The sequence below is a fragment of the Mastomys coucha genome, unplaced genomic scaffold (assembly GCF_008632895.1).
Source record: "Mastomys coucha isolate ucsf_1 unplaced genomic scaffold, UCSF_Mcou_1 pScaffold15, whole genome shotgun sequence".
NCBI lineage: Eukaryota > Metazoa > Chordata > Mammalia > Rodentia > Muridae > Mastomys > Mastomys coucha.
The window spans coordinates 76,544,112-76,556,407 of record NW_022196897.1 but is presented as its reverse complement, the minus strand read 5'-3'; the positions used below and the strand labels follow the sequence as shown (position 1 = coordinate 76,556,407).

Genomic DNA, 12,296 nt, shown 5'->3' with positions numbered 1-12,296 from the left:
AGTGCTCTGCTGCACATACATCCACATACCAGAAGAGGGCATCAGATTCCATTACAGATGGTGGTAAGCCACCATGTGGTTGCTGGGAATTGAACTCAGGACCTCTAGAAGAGCAACCAGGGCTGATAACCACTGAGCCGCCTCACCAGCCCATATGCCACACTTTCTTAATCAATCAGTCTTGTATTGTGGTCCCTTAGGTTCTTCCTAATTCATTACTATGACAGCCAAACATCCTCACACATATCTGTCTTTTGCTTATCATTCATTCAGCAGTTTTATTTTGTCTTTTTTTTGTTTTTGTGAATCCCTCCTGCCTGCCAGGTTCTTTTCTAGGAGCTGGAGAGACAACAGTGGATTCTGGGAGTATAGAAGCCATCATCATCATCATCATCATCATCATCATCATCATCATCATCATCACCATCATCATCACCTTTATCATTATTTTCCTTTTTAGAAGATGAGTGTCATTGGGCATGGTGGCAAATGCCTTTAGTAACGACACTTGGGAGGCAGAGGCACGCAGACTTCTGAGTTTGAGATTAGCCTGGTCAACAAAGCAAGTTCCAGGACATCCAAGGCTCTTATTATACAGATAAACCATGTTGAAAAACAAACAAGCAAACAACAAAGACAGGTGTCTCCAGAACTCAGCCCGCAGAATCAACTAAGCAGGGCTCAGAGGGGCTCACAGAGACTGAAGCAGCAATCACAGAGCCTGCATAGATCTGCACCAGGCCCTCTATATCCATGCTGTGTTTGTTTAGCTTGAGTTTTTTGCCTTCTTATGGGATACTTTTTCCCCTTCTGGATTGCTTTGTTCAGCCTTGGTAAGGTTTATCCTTAGTCTTATTGTATTTTGTTATGCCATGTTTGGTGGATGTCCCTGGGAAGCCTGACTGCTCTTTTCTGAAGAGAAACTGGGGTGGGTTGGGGGGAGTGGATCTAAGGAAAAGAGGAGATGGAGGTGCAACTGGGAGGAGGAGAGGAGGAAAGGGAGGCTGTGATTGGGATATATCATATGAAGAATAGGGAAGAAAAAGAAAGAAGATGGGTGTCTTGCCTGCCATATTGCCAAGGTAGTCTTTAACTTGAAACTCTGGTGACCCTCCTACTGTCCCATGCAGATGTGTGGCACCATGCCTGGGTTTCCTCAGTGGCTTTTCATATATATTAGTGACTCCCCCCAGTAAGACTAGATGGGAATGTGAGTCCCTCTCTCTCTTTTTTTTTGATTTTCTTTGTTTTGTTTTTTCGAGACAGGGTTTCTCTGTGTAGCCCTGGCTGTCCTGGAACTCACTCTGTAGACCAGGCTGGCCTCGAACTCAGAAACCCACCTGCCTCTGCTTCCCAAGTGCAGGGATTAAAGGCGTGCGCCACCACCGCCTAGCGGGAATGTGAGTCTCTTATGCCTCCCAATGCACACCATTGTCCTTGAAGCCAGATCCAGATGCCTCTTGGCATGTGTGTTCAGTGTCTGGGGCATGCATCCCTGATCACTGTCTCCCTTCCTTCTGAGTTCTTCTTTTGGCCACACCCCTGTCTTTTGGGATCAGCCTTCCTGTCTGGTCCCTTTGTACCCTGTGGTGCCAGCTTACAGACCCTGGCTTCTTGCTTGGCACTGAGCAGGTCTTTGATTTTGACATTCCCTGCAGGTATTCTCTCACCAGTTCTGGCCCCATGCAGTGCTCCCTAGAGACTGAGTCACTACACACTGGTTTCCAGTAGAAGACCCAGACAACCAGAGAGCAAGAAGCTGGCAGGCCTCTGGGGCTCTGAGGCCCAAGGCAGGTTTTATCTTTCCTTTGCTTCTTTTTTCCTCATGAATGGCTCTCCCTTCCCACTGGCAGTGAACCCCTGCTCTGGGCCTAAGCCTTTCCCAGAAGTGGGGGTGTTCTTTGGCTCCTGAGGATTTGTGTATGTTGAACAGCCATGTATTTGAAGGGTGGAAACAAAATGATCAGAGAACCTTGTTCTGAGAGTCTGGAGACCAGAGGATATTCTGTATGACCCCAGTAGAATAACATTTGGGACATATGTCTAGTTCAGTGTCACCCCTGTCTGTGTATCTGTTCCTAATAGAAGTGACCTTTGGTGGCCATTTTTATATAACTCTGTTCCTTCAGTCCCATTGCTTAGACTAGAGGTAGATGTGGGAAACAGCTCGGGCTAATGGCACTCCCTCTAAGAATGGGATTTGAGATGGATTAAGAGATGCTGTAAGAACCCGAAACAGATTCAGGAGGCTGAGGCTAGCCTAGGCTACATTGGGAGATCTTGTCTCAGAAACAACAACAAAATAAAAATGATAAACCTGAAACAGGTAGAAATGGCTGGAGAGAATACAGAGAGATGCAGAGAAGGAAGGTCTGCAAGAAGGAGATATGTAGAGACACAGCAGGACTGGACACTTGTGGCAGACCCCAGGGAGGCCCTGCTGCCTCTATGCCCTGCTGTTTTAAGAAGCAAGTCTCCCTACTTTTTGCTTGGACTATCTGTGTGATTTTCAGACAAGTGATCTTAAGTGATACGGTGCACTGGGCTAAATGCGAACCTGAACTCCTGTCTCCTCACCTTTGCTATGAGGATGGGACCCTCCTTTCAGGGTTGTCCAGAGGGCCACATGCATTGTTGCAGTGTTGAAGGAGGACACACCCGCTTTCATTCGGCAGAGTCTGTGTTCCCCTGGCTAGAGTGTTTTGAATATCACTTCTGATTAGATGTGAAAGAACTTTTGTGTTAATTTTTATTACTTGTGACAAAATATCTGAGGAAAACAATGGAAAGCGAGTGTTTGGGCTCATGTTGCTGAAGTTTTAGTCCATGGTCACTTGGCTCCATGTTCTGGACCTCTGGTGAGGCAGAAAATCATGGAGAAGGAAAGCTGCTCACTGCATGGCAGCCAAGAAGAGACAGAGGAACAGCAGAAGGATGGGGGAGAGGAAGAGGAGAAGTCAGGATGACGGTGAGAAAAACACATATATACATATATATTATATATTTATATAAATATCAGTATACATATATATTCAAAGGCACTCTCTCAGTGATCTACATTCTCCAATTATTATTGCTCTCTTACACCCAATCATCTATGAATTCAGCTCATCAATTCATTAACACACCGGTGAAGTTTTTATCCTTGTAATCAAATCATTTCTCAATAGTACCAGCATATGGGGACCAAGCCTTCTCGAATGACACTTCATATCCAAACCATGACAACTGTTCTTCATGTGTGTCCAGTATGTGTGCATGTATATATATACATGTGCACGTGTAGGTGCATGTGTGTGTGGGCCCAAGGTTGTAGTGTGTCTTCCTTGATTGTTTTCTACCATACACATTAAGGCTGCATGTCTCACAGAACCCAGAGTTCACTGTCTTGGATACTTTAGTTAGCTAGCGTTCTCTGTGGACTCTTTGTCTCGAACTCCTGAGCACTGGGATTTTAGGTGGGTCACTACATCTTCCTGTTATCTCGATGAGTTCTGGGGATCTTCATATTTGCATGGCAAGCGCTTTACCCAGTGAGCCACCTTTCCAGCCTCCATAACAACTTTATAAGCTTTAAAAATTGTATAGAAAGGCATGCATATGATATATATCATCATATTGATTTTATGTCAATTATATGTGTGTGTATTTGTGTATGTGCGTATAATTCTCCTTCTCCCTATCTCCATTCGCATTCTGACTTTTTCTGTAGATTACGCACCAGTAATTCCAGCACTGCTGAGGTGGAAGCAAGAAGGTCAGGAGTTAAAGGCCAGCCTTGGCTGTACACTGAGTTAGAGGACTGCATGGACTGCATGAGACCCCATTCCAAAACAAAGCAAAACCCAAACCAAATAAAACTGGAGTTGGGTGGCTAATAGCTTTGTGGGGCTCAGGTGTGCAGAAAATAGACCTGCTTGGGTGCTTCTAGTTGGTACCAAAGAGCCAGGAAGCAGGAGCCAGGGACCCTCTCAGATGTCAAATACCATGGGTAGGAGTCAGTTGGGATCCTTCATTGCTCTATCCTGTGAGCTCTATGGTACTTCAATGTGGATGTCTGTCACTGCACCAGCAGGGATTAGAGGAAGGCAAGCTTGGCTTTACAGAAAGGGCCTTCGAGGCAGCTCCTGTGCAGTCTTGTCTGTACAGATCACAGATGCACTACAGACTTCTTTCTGATATATTTCTCTGTTGAGGACCATGACCTTTTTGCTATCTTGGATTATAACTTCACGCAGGCACATGGACACTCCCAAAGGTGTTCTTTGTGGTGAAAGAGGTATAGTGTTGCAGCGTTTTTTTCTCTGTCCAATCACATTAGGGCAGTGACAGACCTGTGATTGGACAGGAATAGAGAGGCGGAGCTAGAAGTTTAGGGTGAGTCAGGTTGGAGGTCAGGAGAAGCAGAGAAATCAATATGGAGGCAGAGGAACAGGAAGATAGTCCAGACCCTGCCTGGTTTTAAACAGCCACAAGCAGCTAAGGTTTTCACAAGGTTAGAATAGTTGGGTTAAAGCATTATCTTTATCATTTGGCTCTGAAATAATTGTATTGGCATCTTGTAAATTGTGATCTTATTGATATATAAACCTGATTGGATAATTAAGACTTAAGAGTCATGTTTCTACACGGTAACTAGGCACTAGATGACTGATTGTAGGGTGTTGCATGTAAGTGAGATGAACTCGGTAGCTGAGAGAGAATAGCAAGACCCCTCCGGGACATAATGCTGAGGCCAGTCAGTACGGTACTAGAGTGGTGGTCCGGCGGGGCAGGAGAGATTGAGGAGTGATTCTTTTTTAATATTTCCCGCAACAGTATAGGCCTCTCAAAACTATTTTACTTAGGGCTATACTCCTAGCACCTGGAAGTGATGGTGGAGAATCAACATCGTCAGCTACAGAGTTTAAGGTTAGTCTGGACTACGTGAAAACTCACCTCAAAAAAAGCAAAAACTTGGAATTCATGCTTGCTCAGCTGAACTATGAACATGGTATGGGAAGAGAATCCACTTTGGAAATGATCACCTATCTGTTTGAGACCTTCCCTCAGGGACTCCTCCATGACCACTATGGGATGTTCTTCCCTCTTTACCTGTTGATGGCCAACGATGACTCTGCCATGTGCAAAAGGATGGCATCCATGGCCATCAAGTCCTTACTCATCAAAGTCAGCCCTGAGAAGAAAGACTGGCTGTTTGGTCTAGTCATCTCCTGGTTTGAAGCAAAAAAGTGATTAAACAGGCAACTAGCTGCCCTGACCTGTGGTTTATTTGTGGAAAGTGAAAGAGTTGATGTTGAGAGAAGGCTTGGAACTCTCCTTCCTGTGATTGAAAAGGAAATTGATCCTGAAAATTTTAAAGATATCATAGAGGAGACAGAAGAAAAGGCTGCAGATCGCCCGCGGTTCCATTTTCTCACACTGACAAGTAAACTCATCAAGGAATGTAACATTATTCATTTTACTATGCCCTCCGAGACTTTGAATAAAATCCGCAGTTATGTGCACTCTCACCTCAGACATCCAAACAGCTGGGTGTGGCTCGCAGCAGCCCAGATTTTCAGATTGCTCTTTGCCTCTTGTCAACCAGAAGAGCTCATTCAAAAATGGAGAGGCAAGAAGGCCAAAAAGAAGACCTCAGACCCTATAGCAGTCAGGTTCCTAACAAGTGACCTTGGCCAGAAGATGAAGAGGGTCTCTCTGGCTTCATGCCATCAGCTGCATTCCAAATTCTTAGGTGAGTCTCTAGGAGAGCAGTTGTTAAGAACTTACTGTTCATAGCAAAACTTGAATCTGAGAACAAGTAAGGAGAGTTAAAAGACTCAGAAGAACAGGACACTTTAGCAGATGCTCTGGCCAGAAAGGCAGCAGAAGAGAAGGCCAGTGCAGATGGAATGATGGAGTCCGACAGAGGAGAGAAGGAAGAGAAGCAAGCCAGCCACATTGATGTGGCTGATCCAGAAGCTGTCCCAAATGGCTAAGCTGGGAGCAGCTTATTCGCTCAGAAACCCCGTAAAGAGAACCTGCATCTTTAAGTTCCTCAGTGGATCTTGGAGTAGATCGGGTAAAGCCCTATCTCCCAGTGCTTATCGCTCCCCTGTTTCGAGAACTCAACAGCACCTATTCGGAGCAAGAGCCTGTGCTGAAGAATTTATCCCAGGAAATCATAGAATTACTCAAAAAGCTGGTTGGACTTGAGAACTTCTCATTAGCCTTTGCCTCTGTCCAGAAACATGCTAGTGAAAAGAGGGCACACTGGAAAAAGAGGAAGGCCCTGGAGTTTGTAACCAATCCTGATATTGCTGCTAGGAAGAAGTTGAAGAAACAGAAAAATAAAAGTGAAGCAAAGAAGAGAAAGGTAGAGTTCCTGCGCTCTGGCTATAAGCCCAGGAAACAAAAGCCCCACAGCCTCAGAGACTTAGGAATGGTGGAGTGAGGTCTCCTTATGTGCATTAACTCAGCTGTCTCCACCAGGGGGAAACTTGAACGTCCTGCTTTAGTGTACTGGGCTGAATGTCCAGCAGATTTTGCTCCTTGTGCTAAACTTTGGGAGGTGGGTGTGGTGGCTTAACACCTGTACTCTCTAGAGGATAACGGCCAGCGAGATATCCTGAGTTCAGTCCTAGGTGGGGAGAACTGCCCCATAAATTGACCTCTGATCTCTGTACATGTCCTGTGACATGGGTACCTCTACTCCCCACATACACATACAATATATAAGGAAATGTGAAAAGCCCAACTCCACAAACAAACAAATAGGGGTGTGGGGATAGCTTGTCAGTCAAGTGCTTACTATGCAAGCACGAGGATTCAAATTTGATCCTCTGCATGCATGTAAAAAGGATGTTATGGTGGTTTGCAATCCAAATCTAAGGTAGAGACAAACATAGGCTTACTGACCAGCCAGCCTAGCTTACTTAGTGAGTCCCAGGTTGCTGAGAGAGTCTGTCTCAAAAATCCAGATAGATGGCTCCCTAGGAGGAATGACACCTGAGATTGCCCTTTGGTCTGTGTAGGCGTGCGCATGCATGTGCACACGCACCTGCACGTGTAAGTACATCCCTATACACATGAACATCAAATTTTCAAACTGGGCATGTAGCTCTTACTTGTAATGCCAACCCTCAAGAGGTTGTAGCAGGAGGATTACTATGAGTTTGAGGCCAGCCTAGTTTACACAGTGAGTTTTAGGTCAGCCTGAGATACAGAGACACTGTCTCAAAACGAAAAAACAAAATGACCACACACCCAATCCCTAAAACCTCCAGGGTAACTATTAAAAATAAGAGGAACTATTTCTCAGAATGGGAGTGGGGGAAGGTAAGTGCATCTCTCACCTGAGTGCTCCTCAGCACGGATTTCCGAGTCCTGGCGGGTGAGCTCATAGTTGTTGAGGTGAGTGAACAGAAATGGGCATGTTAACTAAAAGCAGGGACAAGAGCTAGGAGTCACATCCCTCCCTCAGCATGCGGATATCCTGCCACCCAGTAGTCTTGGCCAGTCCCTCCCACACTTGTATAATCTTACAAACCTACTATGCTGCTTGTTGCAATGTAGATTTGGACTCAGTAGGCCTCTGACCAGTCCAGAAGTTCTGCCTTTTTTGACAAATTTCTAGGGCTTGTCCAAGCCATTGGTCAGGAGCCCATAGCTTTTGGCAGGCAGATTTTAGAGGTTGTTTCTGTTCTCAGGATACCTCTGCCTCTGCTGTCTGAACAGGAAAGGACTGAACTTCCAGCCCTGGTTCTTGTGAGTAAAATAGCTGGTGCTTCCGGGACACGGCATTGTCCTGTTGGCTCAGTTTGTCTGAGTTTAGTTTGTTAGTCTGCTCTCTGGGGTCATGATAAATATCCGAGAGAGTCAGGAGGACAGGCTTAGTTTGGCTCCCAGTTTCAGAGGCTCCAGTATACGGTCACATGACCTTTTTGCTTCGGGCTTGTGGTGGGGCCGTGTGACATGACCTAAGCATGGAGTGAAAGAAAGTTGTTCATTTTACAACATCAAAAATCTCAGTGTCTCTTTTGATGGCGTGTTACAGTGGCCTTGATTACATCCGTTAGGCTCCATCTTTTAAAGGCTCTACCATGTCTCAAGGGCAACACAGGTTGGTGTGGAATCCGTTAGCCTCTGAAGGACATATAAAAGCCAAACCATAGGACTCTCTAAAGCTCTCTGCCCCGTTATGGGAGCAATTGACAATATTCTAGCTACTGTCTGCCCCAGCAGATGGGGCCTGAGCTGAGGGAGGATAACATGAAGTTTGATCCTCAGCTAACTTGAGGTGGACATGTAATGAATCTTAAGTGATTGAGATTTGGGAGGCTGTCTGATGTGGTAGCAGCAGAACCTAGTTCATTCTGACCAATTCACACACAGCCCTTGGCTGGCCTGGAACTCACTTTGTAGACATGGCTGGCTTAGAATTCCCAGAGATCCACCTGTTTTTGCCTCCTGAGTGCTGGGATTTCAGATGTGTGCTGCCTTGTGGCCAATATATAGGATTTGAACTTGGTCCTTCTGGTCCAAAAGACATATTCTTTTTATCATACTATCTGCTCCAGATCTTCTAAAAAGAGATGTTAACAGTTGCTTACTTTATTCCAGGAAACATTACAAATGATTCAGCTATTTTAATGCAACTCTGAGAGATATAGATTATCAACATCACATCCTCACTGATGATAGGTAAGGATATTGGAGCATAGAGAACCTACGGAACTTGTTCAGGATCACACAGCTAAGACTTGCAGTATTTGAACTAAGTAGTTGACTCTATTGCAAGAATCCATGCATGCACCTATTACATTGGTTCCTAAAGGCAAAGCTCATGCATCTGTCTGTCTATCTGCCTAATTATATAATTATACATATAATTAAGTTATATCTATCTATCTTTGTAAGTATGTATCTATGTATCTATGTTCTATCTATCTGTCTATTATTTAGATTATAGGGTACTTTCTTCTCTATCAGCAATTATTACAGATTATTTCTTATACTGACTTCAGAAACCTAGATATTGTACATTCCTAGCACAATATGATTAGATTTTATTTTCAATTTGGAAAAGAGGAGAGTTGGAGACCTCTGGGCCTGAATCCACTCACCTTTTCTAGTCTTTTCATCTCTCAGCTCTTCCTTTGTTTGAGGGGCTATTTTCCAAGTAGGCTTCTCTGCATTCTGTCCCCTGCTTGCCACTTCTGGGCATTGTGCAGTTGTTCTGGGGCTGTCTTAGTCAGTGTTCTATTGCTGTGAAGAGTCACCATGACCATAGCAACTCTTATAAAGGAAAGCATTTTACTGGGATTTAGTCCATTATCTTCATGGCAGGGAGCATGGCAGGATGCGGGCAGATTGGTATCTGAGAGTTATACATACATCCCGATCTGAAGGCAGCAAGAAGAAAAAGAGACTGGGCTTTTCAAATAGTGCTACTCCCTGGTGACAAAGTGTTCAAATCTATAAGCCATGGGGCTATTCTTACTCAAACCACCACACAAGCCTTGGACAAAAGCTTTGTCTTTTAGGATCTGAGTTTCCTTGTTACTTCCTCTTTCTAGGTATTCTAAGACCATGAATTTTGGGTCTGTCTTGCCAGGGTATGAAGATCCTTGGTCCTCCTAGCTTTGGAGGAAGGATGGGGATACAGAAGCAAGTGGGCCTATAGTGTCACAGAATGCTGGGGACCCTTGAAAGCAACAGCTGTCTCTCCTACATCCTCGGGTGACTGAATTGAAAAATGTGTTACACACAGCTGTCTCTTAGGAAGTCAAACATTGTTTTCTATAACACACACACACACACACACACACACACACACACACACAAGGGTGGAGAGGAGTAAAGAATTAGGGAAATACTTAGCGATGCAAATGCTTGAAGTCAGAAACAGAAAAGGTCACCAAGGCACTCCCAGGCTGTGAGCTTGGGCAGGTGATTCAGGCTTTATTGAGGGAGGAATTAAGGTCTGATGGATGAGCATGGCATTCTAACCACAGCCCACTCCACAGGAAACATCCTGTTAATATTATGAAGATAAAGTGCTACTTTTTCTTCTTCTTTTTAACAAAGATTTTTTTTTTTCTAAAATTTTCCTTTCTATTCTGATTCCATTCAAGTTAGCTAGGCAGGAAGGTCTCAGGGCAGCCATGCCTACAGCATTAGCTAATCAGGCTCTCAAGAAACATTCCATTCCGCTTAGGAGGACCTTGGAGAATGGTTTGCTCATGGTGGCTTTTAAAGTACACAGAGGGTTGCCAGGCTGAAAGGACTCCCTATGGGGCTGGTGACCTGGTTTAAGGCCAGTGCCCAGCAAGCCTGCCTCCTGCTGGGATGTAGGATGCTGTTAAGGGCTTGTCTTCCTCTTCTCCGTTCTTGGGTGTGCGTGGAGTGAAGTGGAAGTCACAAATTCTGTCTCTTCATTTTCTAAAGTTGGTGGGAAACAGGCTAAAGAACGTAATAATAAAAGCAACAGTTACAGACAGCACACAAGAGCACTTGACGTCACCTTTTATCTACAAACATCAAGAGGTGAGGTATTATGGCGGAGTGCCAAGAGAGAAATGGTTTCAGTTCCTGGTTTTATCATACACAGCTGCGTGACCTTGCATAAATAACTGATTCTCTATCAACTATTTCTCTATTATCCATCCATGTATCTCTTTGTATGTAATTACTATTAGAGACACAATACAGGTAACTTAATAGAATTTTCTAAGCATGTTTGACAGCAAGGACTGCTTAAAGAGCTGGTTTAAAATACAGAGTTTCGGGGCTGGCGAGATGGCTCAGTGGGTAAGAACACTGACTGCTCTTCCCGAAGGTTCTGAGTTCAAATCCCAGCAACCACATGGTGGCTCACAACCATCTGTAATGAGATCTGACACCCTCTTCTGGTATGTCTGAAGACAGCTACAGTGTACTTATGTATAATAATAAATAAAATCTTAAAAAAAATAAAATACAGAGTTCCAGTATCACCCTATAGAGTTTTAAGAAAAGACCCAGTTGCCCAAAAAACCCCAGTTTCCCCAATGTCTCCTACCAGGCGACTTGGGAATGTATCCTTCTTGTTCGTTTTTTTTTTTTTTTTTTTTTTTTTTTTTTTTTTTTTTTTTTTTTTTATGTTCCTGTTTCTATATTCAATAAAACTCTAGCCTTTGCGTGAAGGGGAAGTGATAGAAAAAAGGCCAAATAGCACAATAGGCAAATGTATGTTGGACCTTGTATAATCGATTTATTTCTGAGAAGATGTTTTGCAAACAGAATATGGTATGAGTGTGTGCATGCTTTCATGTGAGTGTATGGACGTGTATTGTATAGGTCTATACTTAGTGTCTTATTTTGCTATTCAAAGGCGTGCACTCAGTTTAATTAAGTAAGGATAACTGGAATGACTGCTATTTGCTGTGAATGCAATGATGAACAAGACACAGGCCCCGTCTTTGAGCAGCGTACTTAGACTCCATGAGGATGGCAATCAAATAGACAGAGGGGATCTAACTCAGCTGCTAGGGTGCTTGCCTAGCATGTATGAAGCTGTGGGCTCAGTCCTCAGCTCTGCATTAGTGGGGGGGGGGTGTGGTGGTACGTGTCTACAGTCCCAGCACTCAGGCATAGAGAGAGGAGGATCAGAAGTTTGAGGTCATTCTTCAGGTATACATGAAGTTAGAGGTCAGCCTAGGCTACATGAGACCTTTTTACAAAACAAAAGCAACTCCACAAATTCAAAAATTTGGCTAAATAGAGTTAAGCCATGGTTCACAGAAGACAAGTATATAACACCCAAGACGGGACATCCTAACTGTGGAAGAGACCAGTCATGTGAAATCCCCTTGCCCAGGGAAGAATTGTTTCCCAGTCTGTCTTTGCAAAGAATCCATGTTCCCATCAGGTAACCACACATTCTGCTAAGAGCTCCATCTCCTACTGTGGACAGAGTGCTGAACAAGATGCCATGGAGTAGACAGAGGAGAGGAGGTCCTGCCCACAGGTTACAGCTAGCACTGTTTGGGGCTCATTTCTCATACAGAGTATCAGTTCATCTTGATTTGTTTATTATCACATATTAACCCCTTCTCTAAAAAGGCTGTTAGTTCCTAAGAGGTCACTACCTCTTAAGTGGAGGCATACATTTTACCCAGGAGGAAATCAAAGTGCATGCAGTTCATACACCTGTTGACAGAGCTAAGATGTGAATCTGTGACCGGGATGGGTGTATAGAGTCTGTGAGTATCAGGGACAGATACAAATCTAGTAGCATTATAATTCCTTTCCTCTGGGCACCATGAACCATG

General features: G+C 44.2%; 1 pseudogene; it reads left to right on the top strand.

Moving 5' to 3' along the window:
* Positions 1–2,962: 2,962 nt before the first annotated feature.
* Positions 2,963–6,436, top strand: LOC116091729 (annotated as a pseudogene).
* The last annotated feature ends 5,860 nt before the right edge of the window (positions 6,437–12,296 follow it).